This window comes from Athene cunicularia (assembly GCF_003259725.1).
Source record: "Athene cunicularia isolate RWA chromosome 13 unlocalized genomic scaffold, athCun1 chr13_part1, whole genome shotgun sequence".
Classification (NCBI taxonomy): Eukaryota; Metazoa; Chordata; class Aves; order Strigiformes; family Strigidae; genus Athene; species Athene cunicularia.
In genome coordinates, this window is record NW_020799117.1 from 17,247,718 (window position 1) to 17,260,194 (window position 12,477).

At 34.1% G+C, this 12,477-nt stretch overlaps 2 protein-coding genes across 4 annotated transcripts in view; one reads left to right on the forward strand and one right to left on the reverse strand.

The window, feature by feature from the left end:
* The window catches only part of INSYN2B (inhibitory synaptic factor family member 2B), a 36,936-nt gene extending 25,626 nt beyond the window's left edge, over positions 1–11,310 (reverse strand). For 2 of the 3 annotated variants that reach the window (XM_026858301.1, XM_026858303.1), the window contains exon 1: positions 11,166–11,310. The gene's annotated coding sequence lies outside the window, so the exon portion shown is untranslated. Of the gene's footprint in view, positions 1–6,327; positions 6,424–11,165 lie in introns of all 3 variants that reach the window. The other variant, XM_026858302.1, reaches the window with a different exon arrangement.
* DOCK2 (dedicator of cytokinesis 2) overlaps positions 1–12,477 on the forward strand; it is a 210,318-nt gene that overhangs the window by 112,583 nt on the left and 85,258 nt on the right. The gene's annotated exons all lie outside the window — the stretch shown is intronic.

Here is a 12,477-nt window from a genome sequence, read left to right on the forward strand (position 1 = left end):
AGATAAAGCATGTAGGTGTGATTTCTTTGTCTCATTTCAGACATGACTGGGCATGGAGTTTTTCTCCTTTCCAGAGAAAGTTGAATAAGAAATGAAATTACTACCTTGCCACAAAGTTGAGCAAGGCAGGCAATCTAGAATCTGTTAGAGAAGCTTGGGTTATCTTACATTGTGTTAGCAAAAATAATTAGAAATGCATTTCAGTTTCTTGTGGTTCATTTTTGTCTTGTAAAATTAAAAAAACCCCAACCAATCACAACAGTTAAAAATAAATAAATAAATAAATATATATATATATATATATATAACCCTCAAAAATGTTGCTGTGTGTAATCTGTCAGTGTTGCTATGTTATTCTACTAACTATAAGCCCAGAAAAAGCCTTACAGGGCAGGAATGTAAGGCTGTCAAACTGGCAGCCTAAAGGCATGTATAACCTTGTAACAGGAATGACCTAGTTCAATGGGAATACCTTCTCTTTTTTTCTTTGTTTTTTTTTTTTTAATTTCATATGTTGCTATAGATGTTTGTGTTCCTAGTATTATTTGTTTCATGAATAACTTCCAGAAAACCACAGGATTCACATAGCTATCTGGTGCAAAAATAAAGATTTTTGTTAGCAGACCATGAAGACTTATTTTGATACACTTTACGTGTCCCCATGATGCTACATACTACATAAGGTACTATCATACCCACGATAGTAGTACATTAGGTTGTTTCCTCCTTTAGCTTGTCTTGAAATGTTGAAGTACCCCAAGCCTGAGGGGGAGCACCAGTGATAAAGGAGGAAGAGCCAGCAACAGAGAAATGCATTTGAATACGGGCTAGGTTTGGGGTTTTTTCAGCTGCTGACAGTGACCGGTCTAAATTATTATACTCTGCCAGCCCACTGTCCATATCCTACATGTTTATTTTCTTCAGTTTCTTTGCCACCAAAGAACCTCTTCCCTTACACAGGGATGTGCAATCCTGAATGACATGTTCTTGAGTTCAGCAGAGTGCAAGTTCTTTTTCTCTCTCCTCCAAAATCCTGGTGACAGTATTACTGGTTTCATGCTTGATTACTCTGTTCTTCCAGAGCATCTGTGACTTGAGCTGTACAGCCTGCTAAATGCAACCTAATGTCCTGGAACTCTCTAATTGCAGCACTGTCATTTAGAATTTTATGATAATCTGAAAGGGGTAAGGGAACTCCATTCCTGTTCCTGTATTTCAATTTGCTCCTCCTCTACTTATTTGGCATCAATATATATATATATGATATTCTTTCTCCTCTTGGTTGTAAACTCCTTTTTATCTTTGCATTTTATACAAGTTATTTGTAATTAGTTTCTAAAATTATTTAAATATTTAAATGTTTGCTGTATTTAGCAATGTCAGAGGTCCAGACATTGTACCAAGGAGAGATTAAATAAAAGTCACTTTTATTTTATGTGACTACAGTACCATTTAAAAAAGATAAATGGCCTTGGTATATTAGTAAAAGTTTTTTTGTGGAATGTTTTCTAAATATAAGAAATTGTGTGGGAAAGACTGTGTAGCATCTTGTGCTGTCTTTTTTTTTTTTTTTTAAGAAAAATACTCCACTGATTTCCTGGCACAAATCTCTGCAGTCTAGTAAATTCTAGTTTAAACTATAAAATATTAGCAGTATCTTTTAAAATAAAAACTGAGCAGAACAAGTTACTTCATTTCTTTTTTATAAAACATGCCTTGAAATCTGATAATGATCCAAATGGGAAATTTGCTTTCAGTCTCCTTTGAAGTTAAATAGGAGCATGAGATCACCTCCAGCTGTCTGAACTCTTTTCTTAATATTGTAAGGTTGCAATCATAATTCTGAGAGGTCTTTGTCTGAATAGGAACCACACAATAGATCACAAGGTACAGGTTTAGGAGTATGTAATGTAACATTCAGCTCAGTGGGTTTATGATAACTTATATGAGAAAATAATTTGTTTATAAAACATTCCTTTATGATGTCATCAACAGGTTAGTCCTCTTAAAATATCTTAATTCTTTTGAATATGTGATCCTATAGCATCTACCAAATGCTTGTTCTCTCTTTCAGTTCTATTGAGGTGATTGTATATAGATTAATTTCTAAATAAAAATGACAAAAATTACTTGATTCATAAACAGGTCCATTTTGTATAATTTCAGTGGAGTGGTATAATAAGGATGATTCTACATACCATGACCTAATAAGCTTTTACGAACAGTTTTAGTAGTATAGTTCTGAAACTGCTATTAAATCTAATAGCATTAATATAAAAATGTAATTAGTGGAGGTGTAGGTTGCAATAGTTCTAATCATAATCTTTTTTTCTGTATGTGTCATTAGATATATAGTGATGCTCCCACACATTCTGTATTGCAGCAACTAATCATAAATAAGAGATTTGTAAGGCTGTTTAGGAGATACACAAAATATCAGAGACATAACAAATTATATTTTTCATATATGCCATTTCTTTGGCACTCTGACTCATTGATCATGTCTGCTTATACATGAGTGTGATTTGGATTTTGTTTGTTTTCTGATAGGAATGCAATTTCATTATATCTCTATTTGCTAGGTTCAGGAGAAGATGTTAGTACCTTGGTTTGTTAGCAAGACAATCTCTTTAGATTAAATCCCAGTTTAGTGATTAGGAAAATAAATTGCTGCAAATAGTCCTCAATATTTCAGCAGCAAAGAAATACAAAAAAAGAAGTTGGGGTTTTTTTTGGTGTATAGTTGTCATCATCTGAAGGAGTTCATATGGTCTGATGACACGGCACCACAAAATATTTTGATATTCACGTTTGCTAAAATTCTGGGACAAGTTTGAAAACCAGTTTGTATTTGGGAAGACCTGTTGTAACACAGTGCTGTTATACTCACCATTTATTCTCAGGATTCATTTTTGGGTTTGACTTTTTTTTTTTTTTTTTTTTTTTTTTTTGAGATGAATTTCAGTATGGGGATATCATTTGTGGTCAGAAGGATTTAATGCCAAGATAGCAGAGGTGTCAACTCTGAGGATGCTTATGTGTGTTTAAAAAAATGGAAACAGGGGTTCAGTCTTACTGTGTTGCAGTTTTAGGATTTAGAGGGTCCTAGATGGCAGTCATTGAGCAACTAAGGGACAATCACACTATGGGGCTTCTGGGGCTTTCTGGAATTCCACATGCTCTTTTCTTCATTACTTAAAAATAAATTCTGACTATTTCTTAAGTGTAGCATTTGTATTAAGAAAAATGTCCTGTTCAAATTCTCAGCAGTTTTCTTTATTAACTAGTACCTGTGAAACACAGTGAACGTTACATATTTTTTTCCTGTGTTTCTACAAGAGTGTTTTGTGTGTATGTATGGTTATGTATTTATCTTTAACTGTATAATCTTGTGATTGTTCATCTCCTGTACTAGTGTCATTACATTTAACAGCCTTTTGACTGATTTATGTTTTCCTCATTTAAAAAGTGGAAATAAAACCAAGAGCTAAAATATTCCCCAATTGTTATTCAAAGAAAATTATACTTCGTCTTCATCCTAGTTTTCTAGTGAGTACATTCAGCTCTGATTGGGCTGGTGCAGAGTTATTAAAGGAGTATTCCTTATTCTGCCAGAGCCCAGGTATGATGTGTTAGTATGACACAGTCCTTTCAAAAGAGATCAGCATGTGCACAAGTTATTGTTGCAGACAATGCTATTTTGGTACATTCTTATACATGTTATCAGTTTCAGGATTCTTTGTATCTGTAATATTATAACTGAAACTAAATCAACTGGAACACTGAGAAGTGGTACTCCTTGAAAAGAGCCACACCTAATAAGGATGCGTATTTGGCAGTAGTTCGCAGAATACCCACTAGCAGGTCATTTTGTAATTTTTGAAGCTTCATCCTTCCATGTTTATACACTTGTTCCCATGGGGTTTTATTTTTTCTATGCTTTCTATTAACCATTTTACCTAAGATTCAATATGAAAAGTGCTCTTAGAATTTTTTTTTTTTTTGCTATGAACTTTCTTTTTTAGCCAGTTACCCTGCTAACCACACTCGAAGATCTTTCTCATGTTTAAAAGTGGAGCCCACTGTTACATAAAAATTAAAAACCTGATATAAACCCCTAGTGGGTATAATTTAAATATTTTTCATATTTCTGATACAAAATAGAACTGTTCTGATAGTTGTTAGTTACTCCTTTGGGTTTACTTTAAAATGAAAATTTTTCTGTGCACTTTGTCCCTGCTTTCATCTGTGGCAGAGAGTAGCAACTTGACGGAACAACCTGAAGTTCATATAGCATCTTTTCACAGCCTAAGTGGCTTTAACAGACGTATAGTATTTTATCTTGTGTAAGAGTTATATAGTTAGAAAATTCTGTGAAATGTTCACATGCATGCTGTGTTATACTAATCAAGATTTATTTCAGTGCATCTTCCTTTCTTGGTGGAAAAATCCCCATTTATGCAGGCTGGATGCATTTTACATCATTGTTGATGTAGTATGAGTTCTTTTTTAAAGTCTTGGTATATTCATATATATATTGAAACTCCTGTGTATATGCATGCTTGAATCTGTCTTAATTCTTTCATTTTCCCCTACTCTAGCTGTGAAAAGAGTGCCCATTATTCTAGTGAGAGTCTCTTAGCCAGGGTAGTGTTGCTAAAGGACAGTTAACAGGGCAGCTTCAGGGCAACTACCTCTGCATCTCCATTTATTTCCAGTGTGTTGTTACAAGAATCTTGATGATCCTTGTGAAAGGTTCAGGACGTTTGGGGATTTTATTTTTTTTTTTGGATGCCCCTTCTTATAATCATCCTCTAGGTCCTGGAAAAAAACCTCTTTATAAAGATTTGTGTAATTTCCTGACTAAAAATTCTTTTTTAAGGCCAGATGAGTGTGAAAGATTGGTTTAAAGTAAAGCATTAAAAATTCTCCTGGCTTTAGTCAGTGTGTATTTGTCTGGTATGCTGAGTATGTCTTCTGTTTACCCTTCACCACCTCCACAGACCAGAATAGACCATAGTTAGACAACTTTCAACCCACGAGAACAGTAGTCAAAACAATTTTAAAATATGGAGTTCAAATAAATTAATATTATTTAAAGGAAGCTAGAAATGCAACAGTAGCTTATTAACTCTTGTAATTTCCAGCCTAGTTTTACTGTTGTTTTTACAAAATTAACAAATGACCAGAGTACCAATACAATGCTCTTAATGTAGAAGGGGACAAATCACAATTGGAACTGCCAAATTAAAAGCACTTTGGCACTAGTGTACATTTAAAATATGAGGAAAAGCACCAGCCTCCTCGCATAAAGTTTTATCTGGTTGTTACAGGTGCTAAAAAAGAATTAGTGATTTTAAATTAATTTTATTTTCTCAGCAACTTAAAACTTATGACTTATTTAGCTATGCCTAAATATAAGGGCAGATTCTGACCTAGCAGAAGGGTTATCAACCAGGTAAGGCATTGCTGATTGCAATCTCTAGCATGAGAGATGACTGTATATTGGCATTTGCAAATGTTCCAATACTGGATTGCACATACTTTGACAAAACCAATATTTATTCTTCAACAAGAATGTCTGGTGCTAAAAAATTTAAACGTTTTTCCATTAATATCTTCAGGATTTCATGAGATTTTGACTGCCTGGTGACAAAAATCATTGTGTTTTGGGAAGCTCAAGTGCAGCTGTGCACTGCTCAAAAAGAAATAATAAAGCCTTACATAATTTACAATAAAATGTATTGGTGGATTCATTAGAGATTGCTATTAATTAATCCTAAACATAGAGAACTGGTAGATTTGTTAGTGGAATGGATGTGAGCTGTTGGAAAAATATTTTTATTGGTCCTTATTTTCTTCATAAAATCGTTTTGAAAGCAAGAGCAAAGTTTCTGGAGTAATATGACTTTCAGCAGTTTTAAGCAGAACTATTATGATAAAGCTTTGGCTAAAGTATTCACAAATATATTGTATTAGTTTGATCACGTAGTTGAAGTTTAATTTAATTTTTTCTGTCTTCAGTGAGTGCACCTAAAAAGAACAAAATTAATTAGAATGGCTTAGTTCTGGGAATACAGGAGGTGGCTCTGTTTAGTTTTAAGAAAGTGAGTCAGCATCCAAGACATTCATCTTCACAATATGTGTAAATTTAAAAGACATGGCTTAGAAATAAAAGGTGTTACTGCACTTTAATGAACTTAAATTGCTCAGTTCTACCCTTTTTAACTCAGTTGTTCATCTCCCTTGCAGCTAATGGGTTTTGGTTTGTAGTCCTATATAGTTGTCAATCCCATCTGGGTTTTTTTCTGCTGTTAAGTGTTATACCTCTGTGCAGGGGACTAGCTCCAGCTCATCCCAACCACTGTATCACTTCCCTCAAGTTCCCAGTCCTTTTAAATACAGGAGACTGGCCAGGCTTCACTGCAATAAATAAACCAGGGATAATATTTTTAATCTTACTCTTCACTTGTATTTTGTTTGTGTACTTTTGTTGTTTCTGTGGAATACTGACTGCATCATCTTGAACATGGGAATGAGTGCACAGGGACACTTTGCCAACTTGACCAACCATCTGGTTTAGTGGCAAGAGGGAAACAGAATAGCACTTCTAATAAGAAATTAGTGAAGTAAGCAGCCTGACAGCATTGGGATACTTGGGATTCTCAGTGGATATTTTACATACCAGGGCAGGGAGTTTCTTTTGGCCTGTGAGACCACTCTGGAAACTAGCTAAAGTAATTGTGGTGAGGCAATTAGTGGATTGCAGAGGAGGAGGGAAGAGATGCAGCATGAGGTGCATAGATCCCTGAAGGCAAGAATGGAGGATTTCACCTGATACAGCAGAGCTGAGATTGGGAGTTGTGAACAGCAGTGGTTTAGTGAGGAGGTGAAACAGCTGATATTTTTGGTAACTGCTCTGTACAAGCTAGTTAAGTTTTCAAGCAATGATTGCTCATTCCAAATGATTGCCTTCTCGCTTCATACTCAATACTGCTATCCATAATTTATTTGTACATAAACAATGTTAATATTCTGGGGAAAGTAGTAAATTACACAACTGTGTCTGAGCACAGACTTAAGCATGAGTTTAAATCAATTACAGCAGAACGTTCATCCTAGCCAGAGACTGTAGTAGAAGTTCTGGAGGGGATTTATGGCACAAACCCAACCAAACAATAAAACCTGGCAGTAGCAAAAACATTGAAAAAAAAAAAAAAAGAAAAATCGTCTTTTTGGAATATTGCTGGGAGGAAATCAACACAAAGTTAAAAATAAGTAAATAAAAATAGATGGCAAAGGTTATATTCTAAAAAATCGTGCTACTTTTCTCATACCATAAACCACTGTCTTACTGCTTTTATCTATGTCTGAAAAAGTCTGAAATGAAATAATTTTGGAATTGCCTTGATTGTCAAACTTGTAACATACCTTTAAATCTTAGAGCAGCTGCTATTACTATTTCATTGTGTCATAAAATTGTCCTATATTTTTCCATCTGGTGGTCTGCTGTTTTTATAGTTGTATATCCTTTTGGCTAAATCATATGAATGTAAAGAAAACAGTAGAACAAGCTAAAACAGCCCAGCATGTTTTCAGTCAGAGATCAAAAGCTGTCAACAGGATGCCTAAGCTTCTGTTCAGTCAGCTATAGAAGACAAGAAGACAGAACCAATGAACTATATGAATGTATAAATGGAAAATTAAAAACTCAGACCTACTTAAGAGTAGATGAATCTGTTACTGTAAATCAATTCTTAGTAAGGTGAGCCGGTTGGCAAGCTACAACATGTCTGTGGGGATTAGGAGCTATTTCCCATTTCAGATGTACATGCCGCATCTGATGAATACTCTAGGTTGTTGCATAGCAGCCTATTCTAGTGTTTACATTTTTTTTGCTTTAACAGCTAGAACAGTACATTTTAGGACAACACATGCATTGGCAGTGACAGCCATTTCTGGAGAAGAAACAGAACTACTACATTAGCAATTCACTTAAAATTCTGCTTGATTTTTCATTTCAGAGTGCTATTATTTAGTGTTTGCATAGTATGATAAAGATGTTTGTGTTAACATCTACATATGCCGCAGTTCTTTAACATTTAATGTGGTTTTCTGAGCAACTGTGACTTCAAACCACTGTGGATCTTCATGGCATCACTGAGCATCTTCCATACTTTATGTTCCTTGTAATTACATTGCTCTTTAGCTCATGAGCTAAACAGGTGTGATGGCTCAATAATTCTGTGAAGACAGTATTTTTGGAGGCCTTCTCAGTTATGTGCTTGTGCTACAATATAAATATTGATAATTTTTAGCATTAGATCAAAATAGTTGATTCGTTAACTTTAATTAATGGTGACATATTTATCAGTTTTCCTGCAGAAAAAAATTTGCATTTGTTACTGAACAAAGGAACTGTTTGACTTGTAGAAATTGTTGCTCACCCTTTTTCTGTGCACCATTTTTATAGTTACGGTCACTAACATCTGATGAGTTTTGAAACTTCTGTCTTAAATTGAAGGTGAGTTCAGAATTATATCTAATCTGTGTAGTATGGTCACTTTGTACACCACAAAAATGCTGGATCTTCTGGATAAGATTCTTTGCCCAATACAGAAAGCTGTGCATTAATCAAATTTAAACCATCGTTAGTGAATATAGGGTTACAGATGGTGAGGATGGTGATATGTAAAGGAGTCCTCTTACCTTACATTAATTGTGAGAGTAAATAAAATAAGCATTTAAACCATCCAGTATTCTGCTAAAAAAGGGAGCACAAAAATAACTACATCACCTTTGGCCTTCAGAAGTCTTTGAATTATTACTAATTATTCATGCTTCAATTTTGTCTGCTTTTTAATGATGTACATGTGGTTATGTATTTATACTCTGGCTCTGTGATGGTAAAGCGCTCTATTAATGAGGATAAATGTTACTTAAGTGCCTACATGAAATAAATGTCCTCCTAAGTCTTTCCAGAAGTACACCTGCATGAAGATTGCCCACTCTACTGCTGCTGAAATACTTCTGCTAGAATAGAATCAAAGTGTAGCTTTAATCTATATTATTTCCACTGCTGTTTGTTTTTCCAGCGCATTTGCTTTATTCTTGTGGTGCTAGTATTATTTGAAGTTTCTACGGCAACCTGTCACCATCTGCTATTATAAAGTATGCTGGGATTTTGTTGCTAGGTGTTGAAGTTTGTCATCTTACTCATATGACCCTAATGTTTTTCAGATGTTTCTTTTCCTGTACATATTGCATCCACAGCTAATATGCACTTGAACAACAGTGGAAAAGATTCTGCATGCTTTCTGGTTGACCTTAGAAAGCCCTATTTGTTTTATAGGATACACCTATGATCCCTTCTGATGTACTTTGTAGATACTCAACCAAAACAGCACTTCTTTTACCTTAGCCACTGTTTTGCAGTGTTTATACTAAAACCACAAGCATTATAGTTCATTTAAATTTTATATTAATGATGCTTTTTTTTAAGTGGATGGGGAGTTTAAATACTTCCTGAGACATTCTCCTCTGTCTCGTTTTTGTTTGATTACCTTCTTATGGTACTGCTCCCAATAGAAAGGCAATGTTCATACTATTGATTTCGTTATTTCTTTACACCTTTTTTGAAAAGCTGTCAGCCAATTGATTAATTAAAAAAAATAGTTTAGTGCTGTTTCTGTTCTGTGTTCTTTTACATTCAAATGGAAATTAATGTTTTTAAGTTGGAAAACGTATATTTTATTAGATCTCTTCATCATAGTGCAGTGTATTCAGAGTTATTTCTATTAATTTTTCTGTTAGTATTTTCTCATTAGTCAAGTGCTTATTAGATACATTTTTTAATATATTTGACCCAGTTCTAATTAATCTTTTCTGCTGTATTCACAGAATAAATCCTAACACGCCTAAACACAACTGAAATTATTTGTTAGGATTCTGTCTGAAGAACTTCACCTTCTCTACCACAATCTTTTTATACTATTCAATCTCTACATATAATGCTTGAATTAATGAAGTAATTTTTAAAATCATATGCATTAAAGTATTGTGTTCGTAGGTGGTGCTTGATTCTGAATTTCTTCTATAATATATAGTGAGCATGCAGTCTGCATTCAAAGTGTAAGAGATCGTTCTTGTACAGAACTTACTGTATTTTCAAGCAAGTCATGCTCTTTGCACATTCTAGTAAGAGATACTGAAACAATATAGGAGAACTTAAGTGAACACACAGATATTTGCAGATTTGATCACAGCTCTTTATGGTCCTATATTACACTTCAGTTCTACCAGTGAGAATAGTAATGCTGAGTGCAGGACTACAAACATCTGAGGCTGCATCTGAGAAGCAAATCTTTATTGCTGGCATTTGGGGATTAGGAGGGAGGGGCAAGCTTTTAACCTATAAAGAAGCTAGCAGTTCATTTCTAATAGTTGAGATTGCTGGCAAGAAAATTATTAAAGATCAACAGTATTCACATATTTTCCTGTTTTACAGTTACATGGAAGTTTTTGTAGCAAACCAGCTTTACTGTCACCTTCTTTTTTATGTATCATTCAGTCCTGCTGATGTGAATTTTTGACAGGTTTGGTGTGAGGTACTGGCCAGCAATATGTAATCTTTACTAATGGCTCTTTTTCGTAATCAAGGCATATCATCTGTTAAATTTAAAATCACCTTACACAGTTACTAAGAATAGGCATTCATGCTGTACCATAATCACAGATATAGCTACACACATTTTAGAAGTTGGTTGGAACAAAAGAAATAACCTTCTTAAAGTCTTTATGCCTTTAAGCAACATATTAAATCTATTCGATGCTTGTGAAGAAATGCTGTTTATTTCAAGATGTGATTATTTAACGTGAGTACAGAAAGGCATTCTGTGGTGAATGTTAAACTACTAAAAATACAGGCTGTTTTTCATGTACAATTCTCTAACTTCTGTCAGTAATCCTTTTTCAAAATCAAGACATCAGAATAAAAACCCATTTCATTACTGAATACTTTGCTGTTAATTATTACTTTCAGCTATGCATTTAACATCACAGGAAAGATGTGTTTGATCGTAACTGTAACAGTAAACTACTACAGCAGGAAAACCAGCATTTCTTTTTAGAAGAGCATCAGTACCCGAGAACACACGATTACTTACCTGAAAGCTTTTGGTTTACCTGCAGAAAATGTGTCTTCTTAGCTTTAAAAAGTAGGGAAGCCTTTCACTAGCACTAATGTTACTCCAAAAGAAGGTATAATAGGTCCTTTATATTGTAATTTTCACTGTTTATGTGCAAGAAGTGTTCGGGGTCTGCTCACGTAGGAATAAATAAATAAAAAAAAAAAAAAGGCAGTACAAACTGAACAGCGGCTAACATATGAAAGTAAAAGACCTCTAGTGGCCATAACCTGAAGTTAAAGAAAGCTTCCCTTCTCTGAGAGGTAGACAAAATGGTTGGGTACGACAAACTGCAGCTGATACTTCGGTAATGTGTGCCTTTGTTGCCTTTCTGATGTGACAGAAGTATAAAGTGAATCAGAGTTAAATATCGAATCTAATGAGTACTACGTGGAAATTAAATTCTGGTCGGAGGGGCTAGTGAGTCCCTTATATCAATTCTAAACCAGTATGATGAAAAGGTCTGAGTAAATCTAGAAAATTACTTTGCATGCTCATCTACTTTATAGTCTCTTATTTTAATAAAATCAAAGCATTTAAAACAGGCTCACATTAAATACAATTATTAGAACTTCATCAAATTAAAAGTCATCAATCAATAAGGAGGACCCTTCACTGTCTTAAAGGAAAGCTGCAAATCATTAAGCTCGCTATTATTGCTTGAGAGAGAAATGTCTTTGTGACTTTCAGTAAATTACTGTGAAATAGTAGGATTATATATATTTTTATATCTTTTGGCATTTTCTCCTTTAGGAATTGAGAATAATAAAAGTATTTCATTTTGAGGAAGTTTGGAAGCACTTTTGAGAGATGAAAGTAATAGCATTCTATAGAAGTTTTACAGAGTTCTGTAATAGCTACTTAAAGGCTTGCAAAAATGTAAAAAATACCATTTCTTGCCATATTTCTTCCTGTGAGCAGCCTGTGTTTGTAGAATTATTATAAAATTGTGATGCTAATATATTTTCTTCCTATGAATTGCTAATGGAAGAATCCTAGGCAGCATCACATGCCTATTTGGAATCTTAAGGTAATATTGAGTTGTACTTTATATATAAAGTTTTTATATCACAGTGTGTGTTTCCATGCAGTGTTTCATAAATGATGCAACTTTCTCACCAGAGCTTACCCGTTGTCACGGTAGCTTTTGAATAATCTTTTTCAAGTTCTTAGTATGTTTCTTTCATCTGGGCTTGCAAAAGCTTGAAGTTTTTTTTTATTTTTTACATACATAAAAGTACTTATCGGACATTTAGAGTAGTTCAACTTTAGAAAGAATACAATCCAGTAT